This window comes from Lipotes vexillifer, unplaced genomic scaffold (assembly GCF_000442215.2).
Source record: "Lipotes vexillifer unplaced genomic scaffold, Lipotes_vexillifer_v1.1 scaffold1353, whole genome shotgun sequence".
NCBI lineage: Eukaryota > Metazoa > Chordata > Mammalia > Artiodactyla > Lipotidae > Lipotes > Lipotes vexillifer.
In genome coordinates, this window is record NW_006787905.1 from 1 (window position 1) to 7,061 (window position 7,061).

A 7,061-nucleotide genomic window follows, 5' to 3' on the forward strand; every position below is an offset into this window, starting at 1 on the left:
TCTAGGTGGTCACAAAGCACTGAGCTGATCTCCCTGTGCTATGCAGCCGCTTCCCACTAGCTATCTATTCTACATAGAAATGTATTGTTTTTAAGTATCATTTAATGTCTGACTTTGGAAATTGTCGAGATAGTCCCGGTACAGGTTGCCAAAATTTCTCTCAAATTGCTGTGGTTAACCTGTTGAATTTGAGATGATTAACCCTCCTGTGACTTTATAAGTGCCTGCTTTGGGTTGTAATAAATAACCAACATTCAGTTGTCTAGTGATTGTTAAAAAATAATGTGGTAAAATAAAAATGATTATTTTAAAATGAAGGCCACGAGTCTTCTAAAATGAAACCCTACTTGGAAAGGTTTGTTTTCAAAAGTAAGAATTTATTTTTGTTGTTGGTAACAAACAACTTTTTAAGAAGCTGTTGAAATTGGCTAAATTGAGTGTTTTGGCCTTATAAGTTACCTACTGTGTAAACATAGATTTTTTTTTTTACTCTTAGGTTGGATATGCATTATATAGATATTTCTGTTTAATTTAGAACCCAGTATTATTTCAGTTTTGTACTGTTTATACCTGAGCTGGCAGCTATGCTGCTGGAGATTGGTGGAACTGACTCTTAACAAAAGTAGTTAATTTTTAGTTCCTAAGTAAGTACATAAAGCGCATAAATGGTGTGGTGTAGGAACCCAGTATCTGAAGCTAAACCGAAATGACTTGTAGATTAGAATAACTTTCTATAGGTGGAATGTCTTGCAAAGACACTTTTGGGCTGTGAGTATAGAACTTGGAATTCTAAAACTGGAAGCTGGCTTAAGATTCTCTAGTTCATTCTAGTTTTTCCTGCAAAATTGCACATAACCCTTCCAAGATAGCTTTTCTTGCATCCCTGAGGGCAGAGATTTGCATGATACCTTATGGTAGTGTTTAATTACCTTTCTAGTTAGAATTATGTCAAAACTGAATCTTTCTTACTGTAATTAAGTGTTTTTCATTTGCTTGTGTCCTCCTTGGAGATGAAGAATATCTAATAAACACGTTCCTTAAGAGGTCAGAAAGCTTCTATTAATACAAATCACTAGAAATTTTCAACCATGTGTCATTTTAACACATTCAGTTTAATGGTTTCTCACTCTTTAATGTAGTCTGATAGATTTATGTATATTTTTAAGTGGAAACCAACAGGATTGAGAGGAGAGCTTAATAGTGGTGAAATATACATAACGTAAAATTTACCATTTTTAGTCAATTCTTAGTGTTACATGAGATTTTAAATTCAGTTGTGGCCCTCAAAGTCATTTGTCTCTGTTATGTTTTCAAAGTGAGTTATTCTTTAGTGTTTGTGACAAGAAACAAATAACACTTGTAGATTTTTTAGAGAATGTTAACGTAGGAGTTATTTCTCATTATAGGGAAAAGTAAATTATCTTTGACCAGCATATAGACAATGTTGGTTGTTTCTGTCCCTCCTATTCATTAAGCTAGTGCTTTGCAGTTTTGGTGCAAAACTGCAAAAGTTTTGCAACATCCTAGGTTGCCTTCAGGTATCTTCAGGAAGCAGCGTGTATTTTTTGGAACACTACACACGCCCGTCATGGATACAACAGATGTTTTCTAGAAAAATAACTTAGGAAAAACATTTTTGTAAAGTAATGTCCTATTGACTTTCTCAGTATTGTCAGAAGCACCCTTCTGGATAAAATGAAGGTATAATCACTATGCAATGAAGTGAAATCAGAATCTCGATGTGAAAATCCGTTGTACATCCTATCTGATCTCACAGTGCCTCCCGTGCCTGATCTTAATCCATTTCTCAGTCACCTGCATGCTAAATGAGTTTCTGATCCACTTTCTGGTTTATATGTATGCGTCTAGGAAAAGTCTCTTTATGACAGATAAAACATGATATTAATAATGGTCTCCTTTAAAAATGTGTGCCAAGCAGCAGCTTTAGGAAGAGAGTAGGAAGGGTTGCGTAACAATGACAGAGTGTTGTGCACGCTATTGCATTTTTAAGAAGGTTGGGAGTTCTTGGTTTGGACCTTCTTCTTTCCCATTTTTTTTGGCCTTTTTTGAGTGGCACACACAGGTTGGGACTCTGGGTATAATATAAAATAGTTTACAAATAGAGCATCAAGGTTCATTTTATATCAAGTCAGAACTAATCTCCATTATTGCCAGGGTGGGTGGAGGTGTTTCTTTACCATCTCTTGTCTTCCGGCTCCCCCACCCCAATTTGCCTAGCACATAACAGCAAAAACTCAACCAAACAGTATTTATTTATTTATTTATTTATTGGTCACAAGGCTTACGAGACCTTACTTAGTTCCCCACCAGGGATTGAATCTGGTCCCCGGCCTTGAAAGCACCGAGAGCACCTTGAAAGCACTGGACCACCAGGGAATTCCCTCAACCAGACAGTATTTAAAGAAACGTATTTTGGATAGACCCCTGGTAGATAGTGTAATACAACAGCAGAAGACAGCCTCTATCATAATTTGCTCTCTAACAGGAAAAGAACATGCCTGAAACTATAAGAGAAAAAGTAAGGAAGCAGCATTCATATGTTAATGCTGAATTAACTGAGTAAAATTTCAGAACAGGTAAGAATGGACTGAATCAAACAGAACCAGTGATTCACAAATATTGAGTGCTTGCTATGGGTAGGTTGCTTTCTTAGAAGGTTTGAAATGGTTGGGATTTGAATTGATGGAAAAGTTGTGTAATGTTAGGTGGAGGATATTTCCTGAGTGAAACCAGGAAGGAGCAATTGGAGCAGAGCTGTCTGGAAGATTGGCTTGGCAAGAATGTGGTTAATGGGATCAGAAGTGACGAGAGATGGAGCTTATTTTTATTTTTGCTTTGGAATATTGTTGGTTTTTTAAAAATTGGGGTGAAATTGACATAAAATTGAACCACAGTAAAGTTGACAATTCAGTGGTATTTAGTGTGTTCACAATGTTGTGCAACCACACCTCTGTCTAAAACATTTTCTTCACTGCAAAAGGAAACCCAACACCCGTCAAGAAGTTGCTCCCCATTCCCTTCTCCCCCCAGCCTCTGGTAACCACCAATATGAATTCTTTCTCTATGGATGTATATAAATGGAGTCATAAATATTTTTCCTTTTGTGTGTGGCTTCTTTCAAGCTTCATCGTGTTGTGTATAGCATGTATCAGTACTTCATTCCTCTTAATGGCTGTTTAATATTCCAGTGTATGTGTATACTACAGTTTGTCCATTCTTCCATTGGTGGACATTTGAGCCATCTCTACCTTTTGGCTATTGTGAATAGCGCTGCTGTGAACATGCGTTTAGGTATACTTGTTTGAGTACCTGTTTTCATTTCTTTGGATATATACGTAGGAGTTGAATTGCTGGGTCATATGGTAATTCTATATTTAACTTTTTGAGGAGCCACCAAACTATTTTCCACAGTGGCTGAATCATTTACATTCCCCTAGCAATGTTTGAGGGTCTGTACCAATTTTTCTACAAACTTGACAACACTTATTTTCCTTTTTTAAATTATAGTGAGTCTGCAGTGGTACCTCATTGTGAGATTGATTTGCATTTCTCTTATTACTAATCGTGTTGAACGTCTTTTCATATGCTTGTTGGCCATTTGTTTATCTTTTTTGGAGAAATGTCTATGAAAGTCCTTTGCTAGTTTTTTAACTGGACTGTTTGTCTTTTTGTTGTTCAGTTATAAGGGTTCTTTATATATTTTGGATACTAGACCCTTATCAGATATTTGATTTGCAAATATTTTCTCCAATTCTGTGGATTGTTTTTTTTCATAATTAAAAAAAAATCTATTTATTTATTTATTTTTGGTTGCGTTGGGTCTTCGTTGCTGTGCGTGGGCTTTCTCTAGTTGTGATGAGCAGGGGCTACTCTTCGTTGCGGTGCACGGGCTTCTCATTGCGGTGTCTTCATGTGTTGCGGAGCACGGGCTCTAGGCGTGCGGGCTTCGGTAGTTGTGGCTCACGGGCTTAGTTGCTCTGTGGCATGTGGGATCTTCCCAGACCAGGGCTCGAACCCATGTCCTCTGCATTGGCAGGCAGATTCTTAACCACTGAGCCACCAGGGAAGTCCCCTATGGATTGTTGCTAAAATTTTCTTGTTAATGTCCTATGATGCATAATTGTTTTTAATTTTGGTGAGGTCCAATTTATTTAATTTTTTGTTGTTATTGCTTGTGCTTTTGGTGTTATAGCTAATAATTTATGCCAATCCAAGATCATGAATATTTACCTTTATGTTTTCTTCTAATAGTTTTATGGTTTCAGTTCTTATATTTAGGTCACTGATCCATTTTGAGTTAATTTTTGCATATGGTTGAGGTGGGAGTCCATCTTCATTCTGTAGAGTTTAATTTTGATCATATTATATGCTCTGGAATTGGCTTCTCATTGACTCTCCATTAAATATATCCTTTACTTGTATTAAATATGTACTGTACTTGCTTTGGCCACCACTGAAAATTGGGCCAGAAAAGTGTGCAAGGTTTTCTGATGGGGGAAAAAACTTATGCATGTTCTATTGGCACCAAAAACTAAATGTGTGTTCAAAAGGTCAATCCTCCCTGCCCCCAATCCTTCAGCTTTTCTTTCTGACTTTTTCCTGTTTCATTAATAGCTACAGTGGTCTTCCAGACATAAGGCTTGAACTGTGTTATTTCCAGTGCACTCTCTTTCCTGGATACCCCAGATCATTTGCCAAACCCAGCTCATTTCCACTCTGCAGTACACCTCCCAACTGTCTCTTTTTTCCATTCTCCTTGCCATCACCTTAGCTTATATAGATTATGTTACCACTTTAACAGGGTAACATAGGAATAGTCTCCAAATTGGTTTTCTGCACCAGGTTCTCCTCCTTCCAGTCCATTTTGTGGACATACCCCTACCAGGTCAGTCTTTCTGAATCACAGCTTTGATCAGGGCCCTTCTTTTCTCAGAAAACTTTGTGCCTTGTTGCCGACCAGGTAAAGAGCAGAGAGCTTTAGCTTGACATTCAGGACCTTCCATAGATTGATCCAGCATATCTTTTGTGATGGATATCCTGCTCCTCTCTGCCCCATTCTGCTTCTCTCTGCCCCATTCAGGCTGGCCGCTGCTCATTTCCCACACATACTTTTGCTTTCCCATTTTTTTTTTTTTCTTCCCGTATGCAGGCCTCTGACTGTTGCGGCCTCTCCCATTGCAGAGCACAGGCTCTGGACGCGCAGGCTCAGTGGCCATGGCTCACGGGCCCAGCCGCTCCACGGCATGTGGGATCTTCCCGGACCAGGCACGAAGCTGTGTCCCCCGCATCGGCAGGCGGACTCTCAACCACTGCGCCACCAGGGAAGCCCTGCTTTCCCAATTTTTAACTTTTTTCTTCTACCTAGAATACTGTTATTTCCTTTCTTTATACCTCATGAAATCCTATTGGTTTTTTTTGAAATTGGGACACGAATTCTTTGTAGTACTGTCTTCTCTGAACTGCACTCTTGCCTTTTTAATAACAGTTATCATATACGATACACAGCCTGGAGAGGAAAATGTCCCCTAACGGCCTTTGTTTGTTCCTAAGCGTCTGATGCAACACTTTGTACGTAGTAGGTGCTCAATAAATATTTGTTGAAGTAGTACCTGAAGGGAGGTGGGAATAAAGATTTTGTTTTTATGGAAGTCTTGAAGTCTAGTGCTGTTAGAAGAAACAAGTTCTATAAACTAAGCTTCTTTTCAGGCTCTTTTGTTTGTAGGTTTAATTTGGGCATACATGATGTGAAAGCAAATTAAAATTTAAGTAACAACAAGAATATTGTTTCTGGAAGCAATCTGAGCCCCCTGCAGGTTGGCCCCACCTTGTTATATACCTACCTTTCCAGGCATGTCTCCTTATACTAAATATCTTTTGTAATCGGTTTATGAGAGAATGTATTAGTCAAAGTTAGGTAACAGTTATTTAGATATGAATGGAGAAAAATATTTTGTAAAATCTCTGAAGTTCTCCTGGATCTTTGCCAGTATTTTTTATTGAGGAAAAACTGTAAAAAGCAGCATAAGCACATAGTAAGTTCAAATAGTTTAGAAGGGTCTAAGCAGGAGTTGCAAACTAAAATGCTTATAGATGTCAGGTGGGGGACATGAACAGTTGAAGTATGTGTGAGCTGGAAAGCACTTGCCTTTTATAAAGAGGATGTCTGATACTTGCCTTAAGTCAAATATTGCCACGCTGGAATGGGGGGACCCAGCGTTCTTAGATTTTTCCATTTTTTCAAGAGAAGCCAGAAATTCAGATTTTTCTGGGAAATTTCCTGATTTTCAAACATTGGCAACTATTTTATTTTATTTTATTTTATTTTATTTTTTATTTTTTTGTGGTGTGTGGGCCTCTCACTGTTGTGGCCTCTCCCGTTGCGGAGCACAGGCTCCAGACACGCAGGCTCAGCGGCCATGGCTCACGGGCCCAGCCGCTCTGCGGCATGTGGGATCTTCCCGGACCAGGGCACGAACCCGTGTCCCCTGCATCGGCAGGCGGACTCTCAACCACTGCGCCACCAGGGAAGCCCTTGGCAACTATTTTAAATACTTTTAAAACATTGTGTGGGCCAAATGAACTACATCCGTAGGTGGGATGTGGTTCTTGGGCCGCGAATTTGCAACCTGTGGATGAATAGTGAAAAGCAAAAATCCCCTCTCCTTTCTAGATATAGCCACTACTATTTCTTCTGTATCTTTTAGAAAATGTTCATGTCTATAGACTTTTGTACATATACACAGGTAATTTTTTTTGCATGTGTGTATATGTATATGCATATATAAAAAATTAAATGTATATAAAAACTTATAATAGCAGTGGTATTGCTATTTGAATAATTATTCTTCCTATCCAGACTAGTGGGTACCATATCTCTTGCACCTTCTTTGCTTCAGTGGGCAGTGAATTAGCTGTTAAGGTACTTGGATAGGATGATCAAATAGATATACTTTGTAAATTAACAATGCAGTGGTGAAACTAATATATTGTAAATCAACTGTAATTCAATTAAAAAAACACATAATAAATACCAACAAAAA